This window comes from Nomascus leucogenys, chromosome 16, assembly GCF_006542625.1.
Source record: "Nomascus leucogenys isolate Asia chromosome 16, Asia_NLE_v1, whole genome shotgun sequence".
Classification (NCBI taxonomy): Eukaryota; Metazoa; Chordata; class Mammalia; order Primates; family Hylobatidae; genus Nomascus; species Nomascus leucogenys.
The window spans coordinates 90,498,122-90,515,408 of record NC_044396.1 but is presented as its reverse complement, the minus strand read 5'-3'; positions in this window follow the sequence as shown (position 1 = coordinate 90,515,408).

Sequence of the window (17,287 nt, the reverse complement as noted above, 5' to 3'; positions counted from 1 at the left end):
TACCAGAGTGTTATTGTTATAGTAGATTAGTGATATGGTTTGGCTTTGTGTCCCCACCCAAATCTCATCTTGAATTGTAATCCCCAGGTGTTGAGGGAGGAACCTGTGGGAGTTGATTGGATCATGGGGGCAGTTTCCCCCATGCTGTTCTTGTGACAGTAAGTGCATTCTCATGATATCTGATGGTTTTATAAGTGTTTGGCAAGCTCCTCCTTCACTTGCTTCTCTCTCCTGCCACCATATAAGATGTTCCTGTTTTGCCTTCCACAATAATTGTAAGTTTCCTGAGACCTTTCCAGCCATGTGGAACTGTGAGTCAATTAAATCTCCTTTGTTTATAAGTTACCCAGTCTTGGGTAGTATTCTTATAGCAGTGTGAGAATGGGCTAATACAATGAGTCTAAATTGACACATTGTTATCATAGCATACATTACTGTTCACTCTTGGTATTGGGCGTTCCATAAGTTTGGAGAAATGAATGATGATTTAACACCATTATAGTACCATACAGAGTACTTTCACTGCCCTAAAATTCCTCTGTGCTCTGCCTATTCATCCCTTCATTCTCCCAAAACCCCCCGCCCTGCTCCAACATGCACTTTTAAGCCCCAGTTGACCAGCTAGGAACTGGCAGGTTCAGAAATTACTTCTGGGTACTCAGACTCCAAATCTGTTCTCCTCGCTGTGTTCTAGTCCAAAAAAGTTGATAATCGTGATGCAAGTTTAGTGAGAGAAGTAAATGAAAAAACAAAGCACTCTGAAAGAGCTCAGTGGATGGCTGGCTTCCTTTCTTAGCATGCAACACAGACCCACCCTGAGGTGAACAACTCCATGCTGAAAACTTCAGTCTCTCAGTGCCTTTGAACTGAATCTACTAACGCCCCTACCTTATCCTTATTCCTTTATCAGTCGCTGGAGAATTCTGCCCTTTGCCTAAACAGGAGGGAGTCTTTAGGATGTGGGGCCTTGGCATTCTCTCCTCTGATCTGTGCCTGACTTGTGCAGGACCCACTGGTGGTCCCTGAACTGCCTCTTGAAGTAAAGGTGAACCAGGACTTAGGGAGGGAGCCCCACTGAGTGCCAAATTTTCTGGAAGCCCTGAGCCAAAGTGATAAAATTCACCAGATTTAGCCAACATTCCTGCATGAAAATCTACCCTTTGCTTCTGGTTGTGGAAGTACTATAGTGATCCTTGTGAAAATATCACAGGATAGCAAGCCAAAATTCCAGCATTTACTGGTGACATGTCTTGGAGCAAGGGGCACTACTTCTCTGCCAGTGGAGATAGCAGGAACAAAATCACAGACTATGGATACAAAAGCATGCAGTATATATTCCCTTTAAAAAAAGGTCTACAATTGCAAGGGATGTTTGTACGTAGCCAAATCTCTTGATCTCTGTGTGCTTAAGTTTTGTGGCTTGTAAAATGAGGATAATAATATCTAACTCATGGGGTAGAAGTAGGGATCAAGAAAGATGCTATATGTGGAATGCCTCATTCAGTTCTCTCATCAATATTGGGAACTAATAAATGGATTGCAGATGACATCAAGGATCAAGAACAGGAGGCTTACTTTCCCTTGGGAGGAAGTAGGGTAGAGGAGGAGAGACTCTCACATCATTTATATGCAAATGTGCATGGGACCTGGGTCTAAACCCACAGGACGTGGGTCTAATGGCCCTATCCTCAGCACCTTAGTGGAAGCAATGTGGTGTCATGCAGGGCAGGCTCACTTTGCCGATGGCTTAGGAAGGAAATACACGCAAGGATCTGTTGTGTTGCTGCTGGGCCCACCTAATCCAGGAAAGAGGATGCTGCCTTAGCCAGCAGGTGTGTGTTTTCACCTCTCAGTGATGCTTCCTGGGAACTGGAAGATCTCCTTCCCAGGCACATTTCAGTGCTCTAGCATCCTCTTATGGGGAACGTTTTCCTCACCTCCTCTTATCTGCTTGGCACTCATTCATGTAGCATCTTTTTAGATTCTGTGGAAATATCGCCTTCTCTATAGAGCCTTGCAGGCAAAGCCACCTCCTCACAAATGTCTGCAGTGTTCCTACTCCAGTGGCCTGTTCTTAGCTTCTTCACAATCCACACTGCTCTACACTTCTAGGTTTCATCTGTCTGTAATCCCACTATGCTTCCTGGAAATGCTGATGCTTCAAGTCCAAGTTCAAATGTCACCTCCTCTGGGAATCCTCCCTTGACCTCTCAATGCAGAGTCCCAACCCGAGATCCCAGTCCAGCTTGTCTTGGCTGCCATTGCACATTTTCTGTAGCATGATGTCTGCTTGTTAGCTCATGCAAGGAGTGCTCATACAGGAGCTTGAGTGATGAGATGTCCCTCGAGAGCTCCACAGGACAGGGCCCCCACCTTAACTGAAACCTGACTCTCCCTTGGGGGTTTCTGTTCTCCTTTGCCACCTCAAGTGAATGTAGCTCTCTCTTCTGTCCCCATACTCCAGTTCTCCATGGAGCTCCAGGTCCCTGTCCCCAGCCTTCAGCAGAGACTCTTGGAGTCTGTAGCATCTGCTGTTCCACCCTTCACCTGCTCTCGCTCTGGCATTTGCTGCCTCAGGGGCTTGCTCTCCACCCAAAGTCCTGCTGTTTCTCTGGGAGATTTTAATGTCTCATGAATGAGTGGCTAAACTTCCTGGCCTCTCTAGCATGTGGAATACTGGTTAAACGTCATGACTTTGGGATCAGAAAGATGTGAAATTAAATCCCATCTCAGAAATGTCCTAGCTGAACCTGGCATACCAACTTTCTAAGCATCAGCTCTCCATCTGGAAATTAGAGGTAATATTAAAGCCTACCTCATTATCCTGTTGTGAGGATTAAATTACATAATATATGTAAATTTCTTAACACTCTTTGGGGCAGATGATAAGGGCAAAATCAATCACTCGCTGTAGATGCTTCTCTACAGCCTGGCTCCACTCTACCTCGCCACAGAGTCTCCTTTCATTTCCCCTCCCATGATGTCCCTGGGTATTTACCCTAACCTTAACCCAATCCCAAACTCAGAGCACTCCACCCTGACAAGCATATGCATTCAGACCTATTCTTTCTGATCATAGCAGCTGCCTTTTTAAAAAAATTTAATTGAATTTAAGTTCTGGTATTTTAGCGTCCTCTTTCCCTTCCACACCACCTCTTTTTACTTTAATATCACAGACATCTCCAGCCCCCACTTCCCTCATCCTCCTCCAGCTTATCACGACTCAGCTCTTCAGCCAGCATCCGGTAATTACCCTAATTCATACGGTGAGCTCTCTCCACTCCAGTACTGCTGTAGCTCCTCTGGAATCCAAGCCACAGCCCAGCGACCTGCCCGTATCTGTCATATCAAGCCATCAGCCTCTCCCTGATCACCTATTCTTCTACACCAATCCAGGTTTCCCATTTTCCTCAATCTCTGATTCCAAATCTTCCTCTCTAGCAGTAAAGCCTTCCTCAGGACCTCCCTGTTCTTTCTTCCCTCCCTCTCTTTTTCTGTATTCTCACTCTTTCTGGTTCCTTCAATTTATAAATAGGCTCAATTTGCTTCAATCCTGGAACATCCCTCTTCCATCTCTGGAGTGTCACCTAATAACTTTATTATAAAATTTATTATAAAATATTTAATAAAATTTATTAAAAATTTATTATAAATTTATTCATTATAAATTTTTCCATAAAAGCTGACTTTGTGACAACTTCAGGAAGGAGAAAACAGAGTTAGAGGGAAGACTGAGTTGTGTCACTGCTCAGACCTACAGCAAGTATAAAATGAAGAAAGGAGCTTACACAACATGATAGAACTCAATAGATTTTATAAATGAAGACAATGATCCAGGGAGAACCAGTGATTTATCCAATTTTACACAGCAGGTTCCTCTGTGAGGAAACTAAATCAACAATTAAATCTCTTCCTATAAAGAAAATTTTAGACCTCCCCCAATTATTTTACAGTTAAGTACTCAAGAAGTAGATATTATTCATATTATATAAAATATTTCAAAAAAGTGAAAAAGAGAGTGTGGGTATAACTTTGATTCTACAACCAAGAAAGATTAGTAGAGTCAAGGAAAATTGTATTTAAATCTCATTCATAAACATAATATGACATTTCTAAATAAAACATTGGCAGTCTAAATGGAAGAGTATTTGCAAAAAGAAGGTGAATTATGACCAATTGAGGTTTATTCCAGGAATGCAAATTTACATCAATATGATAAAACATATTAATGTAATCTAGTCTATTCACAGAAGTGAAAAAGAAAAATCACCTCCTTATCTTAACAGATGTAGAAAAGAATGGTAACATTTCAATAATCATTTGATATTAAAAAGTTTAGTTATATAAGAATAAAAGAAAACTTTCTTCAATAATTTATGAGTATCTACAGGTAAAATAATGGAATGATATATACAACATTGAATTGTTGAAAAGCATTCTCTTTAAAATAAAGATCAATGGGAGACTGCTCACTGTCATCTCCTGTGTTCTATGTTCAGCCAGGGACCTATGACGCGAAAGACAAATAATTTGTATAAAATATGAAAAGAAAGAATCACAACTACCATTATTCCCAGCTAACACAACTGTCTGCATGAGAAATCAAATGAATCTATAGACAAATTATTGGAATTAGTAACAGATTATAAGAATATGGATATCATGGTCTGAATGCCTTTGTCCTTCCTAAATTCGTATGTTGAAACCTAATCCCCAAGGGTGCTGTTAAGAGAAGGGCCTTTGGGAGGTGATTAGGATATAAGTGAAATTAGTACCCTTATAAAAGAGGCTCAAGGGACCTTGTTTTCCCTTCCTCTACATTAGGATGCAGCGAGAAGAGGTTCCTTTATAAAGAAAGCAGGCCTCTTGCCTCCACCAGACACCACATCTGCCAGCACCTTGATCTTGAACTTACAAGCCTCCAGATATAAATTTCTGTTGTTTATAAGCTACCAATAAGCTACGAATTTTATGATATTTTGTTATATCAGTGTAAGTTCTTAAGATATGTCTCTCTGGCAGATTTAGGGGAGAAAGACGACAGGTGTGGGGGCCAGGTGGGAGGTGGCTGTGCAGGTGGTGAACTGAGCTATTTGGGGAAGATTTTTGAGGTGCCACTGAAAGGCGTTACTGATGCAAGCTGTGAGGCAGGAGAGGGGTGCTCCTATATTTTGGCCTGAGCACTGGGTTGGGCGTTGAGACATTTGCTGAATCATAGAAGCTGTGAGTGAGGGGGATGTTGAGAAGTGGTCTGGGGACCAATAGCTATGCTTTAGAATGGTTACTTTGGGACACCTGACGACTCCTAACAGGACCTCCAGGGAGTAGGTTATACATATCTAGACATCAAGGAGAAGACCCAGCTAACTATGTAAATTTCCGTTTTTAGCATAGAGATAGTGCAATGGTCTGGATTGGGGTCCCCCCCTCAAATTCTTATGTTGAATCCTAGTCCTCAGTGGGAGGATATTTGGAAGTGAGGTCCCTGGAAAGTGATTTGTTCGTAAGGATGGAGGCCTCGTGAATGGCATTTAGTGCCCTGGTGAGAGAGGCCCCAGAGAGCAGCCTTGCCTCTCTCCTTCCAGTGACAGGATGGCTCTCACCAGACACCAAATCTGCTCACCTCTTGATCATGAATTTCTCAGACTCTGGAACTAAAAGACATGTATTTCTGTCGTTTATAAACCACCCAGTTTATGATATTTTTGTATAACAGCCTAAACAAACTGAGTAGACAGTAAAAGCCAATGCTATAGTCAGTTGCATTTCTATCTACTGATGGATAAAAAATACCTTTAAAATAGCCAGGCCAGGGCCAGATGCCGTGGCTCACTCCTGTAATCCCAGCACTTTGGGAGGCCAAGATGGGCAGATCACGAGACCCAGGAAATCAAGGCCATCCTGGCCAACACGGTGAAACCCCGTCTCTACCAAAAATACAAAAATTAGCTGGGCGTGGTGGCGGGTGCCTGTAATCCCAGCTACTTGGGAGGCTGAGGCAGGAGAATCGCTTGAACCAGGGAGTGGGAGGTTGCAGTGAGCCGAGATGATGCTACTGCACTCCAGCCTGGCGACAGAGTGAGACTCCATCTCAAAAATAAATAAATAAATAATAAATAAATAAATATCTAGGCTGGGCAAGGTGACTCATGCCTTTAATCTCAGTATTTTGGGAGGCCGAGGCAGGCAGACTGCTTGAGTACAGGAGTTAGAGACCAGCCTACACAATATGGCGGAAACCCATCTCTGCTAAAAACACAAAAAATTAGCTGGGCGTGGTGGCACATGCCCGTAGTCCCAGCTACTTGGGAGGCTGAAGTGGGAGAATCATCTGATGTCAGGAAATGGAGGCTGCAGTGAGCTGTGACCACGTCACTGCCCTCCAGCCTGTGCAAACAGAGTGAGACCCTGTCTCATAAAATAAAATAAAATAGCCACCAAAAACATGGTACCTAGGTCTAAATGGAATAAAATGTTTTCAAGTGGTTTAAGAAGAAAATTATAAACTTTTATTGCATTAGAAGATTGAAATAAATGTATACTCATTTCTATAAATATGTTAGTAACTCCCAAATTGCTCTATGTAATTATTAGAAATCTTAAAAAAGAACTCTAAATAGTGTTGTTATGAAACTTAGCAAAGCTTATTCTAAAGTTTAAAGGAAAAACACATTTTTGTCCTATTCCTTCCAGAATCCTGTAGTGGTGTGTTGTCAGGAATCACTGACATACCTGAATAAATTCTTCCTGAAGAAGAACCAGATGAGTGACAATACAGTAGGAAATAACAAGATTCATTGCAAAACTATAGTATTATGAACAGTAACGTAATGTTTATAAGAGGGGAAACAAATTCCACTAATAGAGCGAAATCGAGAGCCCAAAGCCAGACCCTCCATGTGTGCAAACCTCCTCTGTCATAGAGTTGGTGTAGTCGATTACTCGGGGCAGCATGGCCTGGACAGTGAATGGTGCTGATTCATTGGATAGAAAAAGTAAAAATCAAAGTCCTATAATTAAAAAAAAACATAGGGGAGGATCTTAATGGCTTTCATGATGGGGAAGTGTTCTTAAAAAGCAACACAAAAGCAAAGATAATGAAAAATATAAAGATCAACATATTAACACAAAGTTCTATTCATCTGAAGACATCATGGAAATGTGCATAAACAAGAACCACACATCGTGAGAAGGTATTTGAACACATAAAACCTAAGAAATACTATGACTACATAAAACACTCCTGCAAATTCATAAGAAAAAGATAAACGTCCCAGTAATAAACATCAGCAAAACAGAAAGCATTTCAGAGTACAGGAAACATGAATGGCCAGTAAGCACAAAAGGAGACCTGAATATCACTTCTAATCAGAAAAATGCAAAGAAAAACCATTTCTGCACAAAAGGCCATTTCCAATTCATTAGACTGGCAAAATCAGAGTCTGACCTTATCAGGTATTGGGAAGACACGTAGCCATGGGAACTTGTGCCCCCTGCTGATGTGAGTTTAAAATGATACAATTCTTTCAGAAAATAATGCGGGACTACCCGTACATTGGAACATGTATGTACTCTATAATTCAGCAATTGTCCTCTTAAATACATAGAGAAAACAGGCATAAGTGTACCAAGAGGTGAATACATTAACAGTCATAGCACCCTTATTAGAAATGTGCATGCTCAGACACACACACACGCTTTCACACACACTCACACACACACACACTCACATACACACACTCACACAGACACACTCACAACACACATGCACCCTCCATACTCAGAAGAAACTGAATATAGCTGTGGAATCTCATAAATTCTGATTTATTCTTATAATGGAGTATAATGCAGCAATAGCAATGAGTGAATTTAGAGTTACTACATCAACATGTCTAGCACCAAAAGAAAACATGTTCAGAAAAAAAATTAACAGGCCTCAGAAGAATACATATAACTTACTTCCTTTGACGAAAGTAACCAAACAATCATTTTACGTGATATATACGTATTGTAAAATGTAAAACGTGGAACTTAATAACACATAATTGACAAATGTCACCTGAAGGGGGAGAAAGATGGGAACAGGATCAGGAAAGGGCACACAGGACACTGCATAGGTACATACTCTACTCTCGTCCTGAGACTAGATTGGGTGTACCAAGTTTTAATAATGTCATAATGAAGATGTATGTACCATCTCTGTTTATCTCTGTGTCTCTCTCTCTCATATATAGAGTCGCATATATGTATGTAACTATTTTATCTGTTTGGTCCATTTCATTAAAAAATTTTAACTTTGAAATTAAATTTAAAATGTTTATTTAAGAATAACTTAAAACAATAGATGTGTTTAATTACATTCAATTAGGGGAGACAGCATTGATATTGAATAAGAGTAATATATTTGAGCTGAGTTTTGTATTGAACTTGTACTTTTTTCATCTAAGGCAATAAATGTTTGCATGGAATGGAATGCAGGTCTGATGACACATTAAATGTCAAAATTAGAAGGGAACTTAGTGCTTCTCTTATGAATACTGTCCCTTATACGGATGAGAAACTAAGAGAATCCACATGATTTTTCCAAGGTCACTGAGCTGATTACTAGCAGTTCTCAGTGCTAGAGCCAGGCTCAGGGTTTCCTGTCTACAGTATTCTCAGGAGGCTGTTGCCTGGTCACTGAGTCTTTTATAGGTGAGCCACAAGGTGCTAGTGGCCAAGGAAGCAACACGAGACTTTAGGAGCCTGAAAGGAATGGGCCGAAGATGTACTGGTTGCCCGTTAGGTGCCAGACCCCATGCTGAGCCCCAGCTTGCATACTGTGGTGCCACTGAATCCCCCAGCGCACCCAGCAAGGGCATTGCACCTACTCTATTACACAGAGGGGGAAGTCGTCTCAGAGCAAACACACACAGCAACTTTGTGCTGAAGATAAATTGCTCCCCCTTTATAATTCACCAAGGGCAGGCCTTGGAACAGGGCCTGGAGTTTCTGAAGACAGGAATGATATTGAAGACTTAAACACTTTGATCAAGAGAAGAGAGAATTGCCCTGGATGACTCCCAAGGCTGTGTCCTTTATAAAAGGAAGAATTTGTTCCCAAAGTACTGTAGCCATTTAATAATTCACCAACTTAAAAGGATGAATATGTACATATATATTCATCATTTCAACTCAATAAAGAAAACATATATATTCATAACTTTAATATATACATATCTTCTTTATTGACTTGAAAAATAATATCATTGTTTGACATTTACTAAGGACATTTGCTTTTAATGTCATTAGGCTCACTATCAACTCAATAGACATCCTCACCCCCTTTTCTTCAAAGTTGCTGATGTTCTCAACGACACAAATGATTTATTTGTTACCAACTGACCTTTTTTCTTCAGTAATGAATCAAGCTCTTAGCAGTAAAGAAATGGGCATGATTAAGTGTGATAAGTAAACACAACTTAATGTGCCCCCAATTCTATCAATCATTCATTACTCCAACCTTTATTGGGGCTTCCCAGAGGAGAAAATCCTGGAACTAGACTGCTAGGGTCAAATTCCAGCTCTGCCACTTTCTAGCTTGGAGAAGTGCTATTAGCCAGCTATGCCGGTTTCCTTATCTGTGAAAACTCTGGATAATAACAGCACCGATCTTGTGGTATGGACATGCGAAGTCTTGGTGTCATTTTCAAGGTGATTATCTAGTGGTTGGGAAATCTGTGACTCTCTACCTAGATTACTCAGAATTGGCAAGTGTATGCTACATAAGCAGATAAGCCCTGACATTTCAATGTGAAATTGCAATGACAGTTAACTTCTTGCCCCGATATAGGTCAGGCGATTGTCACTAGGAGCCTCAGAGGTAACTTCAGGGGCCTGACCTATCTCTATTTTGAAATTTACTGTTTTATTTTGTTGCTGTTGTTGTATATTTCTTTTTTTGTTTTCATTTGCAGAGATAGAAGAGAGGGTGTGTGTGTGTGTGTGTGTGTGTCTCGTGCCCACTATTTCCTCACACAAACATGTCTTCTCATTTGACCACTGACTAATGGGGAGTCATGCAGTTCCCATCCGGCTACAAGGAGGGCTGGCAAATGCAGGTGGTTGTTCAGCTGAATTAGAGTAGCTGCCATTACTGAGAACATGCCAGAGGTTAGACCTTTTTCATATAGCGATTAACTCTCATGTAAAGCAGCAGAGGAGGAAGCTGAAGTTCAGGGAGATTTTATATCATGCACAAGGTCACACAGGTAGAGAGTCTAAAGTTGGGGTCCCATTGGGCCCCTTTGATTCTACTGCCCATGTGCTTTCCAACAACTCTGCTGATCTTCAGGTTGCAGGAGTAGGGGGCTGTGGACAAGATTTCCCATATTTTAGAATGCACAAATACGTTAAAATGTTCATTTATATTGAACTTTGTCTTAAAAAGGAAAATGGTTTAGTTTCACGGATGTTTAACATAAACATTGACAGCAGCACCATAACTCTGTCTGCATTTTGGTGGGCACCTGCCTTGCCCACTCTTGAGGGATGCCTACTTTTGAAAATCACACATGAGCAGAACTTGGCAGTGGTTTACCTCCTTCAGTGCAATGGGGATATGGAGTTGGTCATGCCTAATTAATTAAATTAAAGATCATAAAAATGCTATAATTAAGCTAATCCCTGCAAAGTGGACAAATGGTTTAAAAAGACCCCTGCAAACAAATGAAAGGAAACACATACACGCACGCACACACACACACACACACACACACACACAGATTTAAAAAGAATGCACAATGCACATGAGCCGGGCACAGTGGCTCACGCCTGTAATCCCAGCACTTTGGGAGGCCGGGGCAGGCGGATCACGAGGTCAGGAGTTCAAGACCAGCCTGGCCAACATGGTGAAATGCTGTCTTTACTAAAAATGCAAAAATTAGCTGGGCGTGGTAGCAGTCGCTTGTAATCCCAGCTACCTGGGAAGCTGAAGCAAGAGAATAGCTTGAACCTGGGAGGCGGAGGTTGCAGTGAGCCGAGATCGTGCCATTGCACTCCAGCCTGGCTAATAAGAGCAACACTCTGTCTAAAAAAAATAGAAAAAGAAAAAAAGAATGCACATGTAATGGAAACACAAGTGAACAGAAAGAAAAAGTCAAGCAAACACATCTGTCAGGAAAGCCTTTGCCAGCCCAAACTACAATTGAAAACAGTGTTGATTCAATTATATCTACAAATATTGGCCCCTTTTCTGGTTAGGGGGAGGTCTTGCTATATCACCCAGGCTGAAGTGCAGTGGTTCTACCATAGCTTTCTGTTCTTGTTTTTTGTAGAAACTAGGGTCTTGCTCTATTGCCCAGGCTGGTCTCAAACTCCTGACTTCAAGTGATCGTCGCTTCTCAGCCTCTTAAATTGCTTAGATAACAAGTGTGACCCATGGCACCCAGCGGATACTGGCCTATTTGAAAATATCAGTAAATTTATTTAAGTTGGTTTTATATTCTTTATCTTTTGCAGTAAATGATGATGCCCTAAATCTATTTTTCAGATTAGTGGTTCTCAATTTTGCTCCCCAGAGACATTGCCAATGTCTAGATATCATTTTGTTCGTCGCAACTGAGGGTGAGGGAAGGTGCTACTGTTGGGCAGAGGTCAGGGAGTTTTTCAACATCCTGCAATGCATGGGGAAGCCCCTTCTGGAAGAGAATCACTGGGTCTCAACTGTCAATAATGCTGAGGTTGAGAAACACTGTGTTAGATAATGATAGTAAGACACCTGTATAACTTATAAATGTAAACCACACAGGAAATGGAAGCCAAGTTCGAACAGAGGATGTAGGTGGTGATGCTTAGTGGGAGTAAACACGGACTGGCTGTTCAAATCCTGGCTTGGTAAATTTTGTCAAGTTCCACACCTTTGCCTGTGTTTCCTCATAACAGGCTTGTTGACCCTATGAAAGATGAAACGGGTTCCACACAAAGTGTTTAGAATAGTGTCTGGTTCCTGGTAAGAACACTGCTGCCTAGGAGTTTGGCTGTGGTCACCATTACATGTGCCCCCAAATAAAGCACTGATGGAAAGAAGTGATAATCATGGGAATACCTCTGGGCTGAACTGCTGACGAAGTATTTTCATTGAAGACCTGCCCCGAAGCATAACAAAGTCGGCCTTCTCTTAATTCCCCTTCCCACCCTCCTGTGCCAATCAAGCTGGTTCTTAGGTGAACCAATCCCTCATTTCATCAGTTAATAAAATTAAACGCAATAATTGAATGGCTATCATAAGTACACTGATGTTTAAAACAAACTTTTGATTTTTGGTTGGCTGCCAAGACAAGTCAAATACATGATGTATTAGGCCATTTCACATTGCTGATAAAGACATATGCGAGACTGTGTAATTTATAAAGAAAAAGAGGTTTAATGGACTCACAGTTCCACGTGGCTGGAGAGGCTTCACAATCACGGTGGAAGGTGAAAGGCACGTCTTACATGGTAGCAGGCCAGAGAGAATGAGACTCAAGTGAAAGGGGTAACCCCTTATAAATGTTAGATCTCATGAGACTTATTCACTATCATGAGAACAATATGGGGGAAACTGCCCCTATGATTTAATTATCTCCCACTGGATCTCTCCCACAACATGTGGGAATTACAGGACCTACAATTCAAGATAAGATTTGGGGACATAGCCAAACCATATCACATGAGAAGAAAATCAATCTCAAATCTATTCAAATACATTTTTTTTTGAGACAGAGTCTCACCTTTTTGTCCAGGCTGGAGTGCAGTGGCGCAATCTCAGCTCACTGCAACCTCCACCTCCTGGGTTCAAGTGATTCTCCTGCCTCAGCCCCCCAAGTATCTGGGATTATAGATGTGCACTGCCATGCCCTTTTTTTTTCATTGTTAGTTGAGACGGGGGTGTCACCATTTTGGCTAGGCTGGTCTCGAACTCCTGACCTCAGATGATCCACCCACCTCAGCCTTCCAAAGTGTTGGGATTACAGGCATGAGACACCATGCCTGGCCTCAAATTTTTGACAGGTACTGAGAACATCTTCTGTATATTCCAAACACTGTGCTATAGTTTGAGTAAAGAAAGATAAAAAGACACAGGCCCCCTTTAAAATAACTTAATTCAAAAACTTCTCAGTCTAGTGTGGGAAATCTATTTTTATATTAAATAATTATATTACAGGCTCTGACTATGTGTGAGGTTCGGAGGCAACTCCGTGGAAGAAGGGATTAACTCTAAGGTAGGTCTGAGAAGCTTTCAGGAAGGAAGTAATAAGCAGACAGAAGTTTGAAGGATGAGTAAGAATTCATGGATATTCTAGACATTGTGAGGCTGTCTGGGAAGTACAAACACTTGGGTGTTACTGGGCCAAATAGAGCAGGAGTCAGACCTTAGCTGCCCCCGAAGGCCAGACTCTGGGGCGTGGAACTTACTCTGGAAGTCCAGAATCACTCCTGAAGGATCTTAAGAGGAAGAGGATGGGATCAAAGTTGCATTTTAAAAGGTCCACAGGATGTCTACAGAAGATTATTAAAGGGGACAAAACTAGAATTGGAGAGATCAGATAAGAAATTATTTCAGATAAGAAGCAGGATGGTCCTGGGTCAAGGGGTGGCTAGATAAGAAAGTATAACTAATAAACATGGCACCCAGACACCTCTTCTATTTCTTCAACTAATCTCAGTATTGAAAAAGATCATAATAACAGCTCATGCCTACGTAGCCCTTCCTGGGTCTGAGGCAGGGTTCTAAGTTTCAATCCATTTGCATCCATACGTGTTCATCCATTTAATCTTCACAAAAAAGCTATGAGGTCTATTTTATTATTATCCTTGTTTTAGAGAAATGGGAACTGAGATGCAATTAGGTCATACTGCATCTTTAAGGACAACAGGAAGACAGCAGCAAAGCCAGGGGTCCAGGCCTGGCAAATTGTTTCCTCTGTGTCGTTCTATTAGCGGGAAGTGAAGTTTCTCCCTCTTGGGGTCTGTTCTTCCCAAATTGTCCTGAATCTGCCAGGGTTTGCACACAGTCCAGTCCCCAGGGAGGCTGCTCAGACTTTCTCTCTGATATGTAGAGCTGTGGAGTCTGATTAGCATTTTAGGACAGTTGCTTCTTGCTGCCACAGGATGTCACCATTGAAAACCTGCCTTCTGCAGGAAGAAATGCTGGCCCACTTGGCTGTGATCCCTTGGTCACCCTGAAGGGGCTCAAGGCCCTGTGGTCCCTATGAGGGAGGACAACCTCACACCACACCCTTGAACCCCACTCAGCCAAAGCATCTCAGGGGAGCTCCCCAGACTGTACTTCTCAGCACTCAATTCTTTCAAGTGGGCTCACCTTCCACCTGCACCAGAACCAGGGCCTGGATTTGGCTTGTATCCGTCTCAAAACCAATGTCCATCTGTCCTATCTGTAACTGCTCATCCCAAAGCACCATTTCTCTTGAAAGACACATCATCACTCATGACCCCTTTTTGAAGACGATTTTTAAAAATCTCTCAGGGAGCCCCTGTCACAGATGACTCTGAGAGCTATTTACATGGTGGAATTGGCAGAAGTTGACAATTAATTCGGTTGAGGGAGATGAGAAGAGTCGAGAGAATGGGAGAGAGGGAGAGACTAGGAAGCCTAGGACGATGGTAGGTTTCTGGCTTCTGTGATTTCATGGGCAGTGGGACATTTTCTTGGTGGGAGATAACAGTGGACGGCCATTGCTGCTTTTGAGTCAGTTCCACCAAGCCCCAACCTGGGCAGTGGCAGAGGCTTTCCCTTCCAGACCTCCCGCAGCCCCGAGCTGTTCAGGGCCTTACCTTGCACAAGGCCCATTCATTAAGAGGACAGTGGGTAAGGGGATCTCGAGGCCAACAGTGCATCACTGCAGCTGATTGATTAATGTCATGCTGGGCAGTCCATGAGCACAGTTTGAAGAAGACATTGCGGTCATAATTCATAATACTATTTTACCACATGGGGAACAAGGATTGGGGGCATCACTTGGGACATATCTCACTGGCACATGTTGCATGTTGCTTTGAGGTTATTTCAAGATTCACTGAGATTCTAGTCATGGATTATATATACAGATTATGTATATATGTATATACACACACACATACACACACATATACACACACACATATACACACATACATATGTGTGTGTTTATATATATGCAGATACGCACTTATATATATGTGCGATTTCTTTTTGGCTTAAACATCAAAATGTTTTATAAAAGTGTATGTTGAGGTCAAGTGCAGTGGCTCCCACCTATAATCCCAGCACTCTGCAAGGCTGAGGCAGGAGGATCATTTGAACCCAGGAGTTTGAGACTAGCCTGGACAACATAGCCAGACCCCATCTCTACAAAAAATAGAAACCTTGCCCAGGCATGGTGGTAGGTCTACAAAAAATAAAAACATTACCCAGGCATGGTGGTAGGTCTACAAAAAATAAAAATATTACCCAGGCATGGTAGTCCTACCTACTTGGAGGGGCTGAGGTGGGAAGTTGCTTGTGCCCAGGAGTTAAAGGCTGCAGTGAGTTAAGATTGTGCCACTGCACTCTAGCCTGGATAACAAAGTAAGACCCTGTCTCAAGAAACAAAAAAGTAGTATATGTCAAAATTCTCACTCTCACTCTAACCTCGTCAACCTAGTTCTTCCAGCCATCTTCACCATCACAGCTAATAGCCACTTCTCCAAGTTTCTTACGTAGCCTTCTAGCATATTTTTATGCCAGTGCAAGCAATACAAATATGTGTATATCTGTCTCCTTGTTTCACAACAGTTGTCTTATTTTAATATTATCTTATTTTATCCACTTTGCACTTTGCTTTTTCACTTAATACATCATGGAGCTGTTTTATCCAGACAATTGAAACACATCCAATACAAGCAAATCCTATGCTCCTGGCATATCTCTACTGCTGGGGACTAGAAAATACAGAGGAAAATAATGAGTGCTTGCATTGACTTTCAAAAATAAGGTTGCATAAAAATGCAATGTCAATAGCAAAATAAATGCCATATGATTATGAACACATTTAAGAGACAAATATTGTAAAAGAAAAGCATCCATTTTCTCTATTGAGAAATTTATATTTATTTGCCATTCACCAAACATTTACTGAGGGTATGCCTTGCCCTGGGCTTGCTGGGTGCTGTTGGGAGGACAAGCAGGGTAGATAGCTCAGATCCTCCATCTGCCCAGGCCCACTATGTCAACAGCCTCCTTAGGACACCTCTTTCTGCAGCCTTAATCCCCACCCTAGCCAGCACCACACACACTTCAACTAAGGTGACCTTCCCTTCATTCCCACCCAGCCTTTCTCCTGCTTAAACTGCTTCACTGCCCTCCTCCCCACCACCTTCCCCATTCCCCTCCCATCCTAAGGGTCACATTGTCAAATTCCAATCCCTTAACTTGGATCACAAGGCCTTTGGTGTGCAGTGCCTGCCCTGTAAACCTCACCAATCGCCTGCCTCACCTCTCCTTGCCTGCTGTTGCTAGGTTCCAGCTGTTCTGTCCTGCCTCCAGGCCTCTGTACCCTGCTCCTCTTGTCCTGGAAAGAGCATTCTTCTCCACCCTTCACCGCCCCACTCATTTGTTCTTATGCCTTTTTTTCAGCTATCTTTCTCCAGTTACCTGCCCCCAGCCTGACTGGGTTAGAGGCTCCTCCTGCCAACTGCAATTGCCTGGTTCCATTCCCTGCTTCCTCCTGGGGTGTGAGTTAGTGCAGCCCAGTCTAATGGGGGACATAGTCATCCTCTAATGCCTGGTTCCATTCCCTGCCTCCTCCTGGGTGGAGTTAGTGCAGCCGAGTCTAGTGGACGGGTCACTGGGCTTCCAAGTCCCAGTCTTGGCTCCTTCTCTAAGGCTGTTTTGTCATCTGTCACAGGCATGCCACGAGAACTTGCCAACACAGTGGTGGTGATAATTAGAGTTCCCAATGCCCCTTAAGAACGCTCAGTAGACGGGAGTTGGCTTAACCCTCCCTAATCTTCCTCTCCCTCCTCCGTGGACAGAATCTCACACGTCTGTGAACCCCCACGTTCAGCATGAAGTGAGGAGCCCATCGGATGACGGGCCGGGGGGCTGGTTGAAGGCCACTGCTGACTTCGCATTGGAGGTATGGGTTGTTCAGAGCTTTTACCCTTTCTCAGGCATCTACTTGTTGCCTGGGCTTCTCTTCCAAGTTCAACAGCCCCCTCCTGGCCAGTTCTCCGCCGCGCCCCGACCCGCCCCCGGGGGTCTGCAGGGACTCTTTTCCTGCCCGAGGCC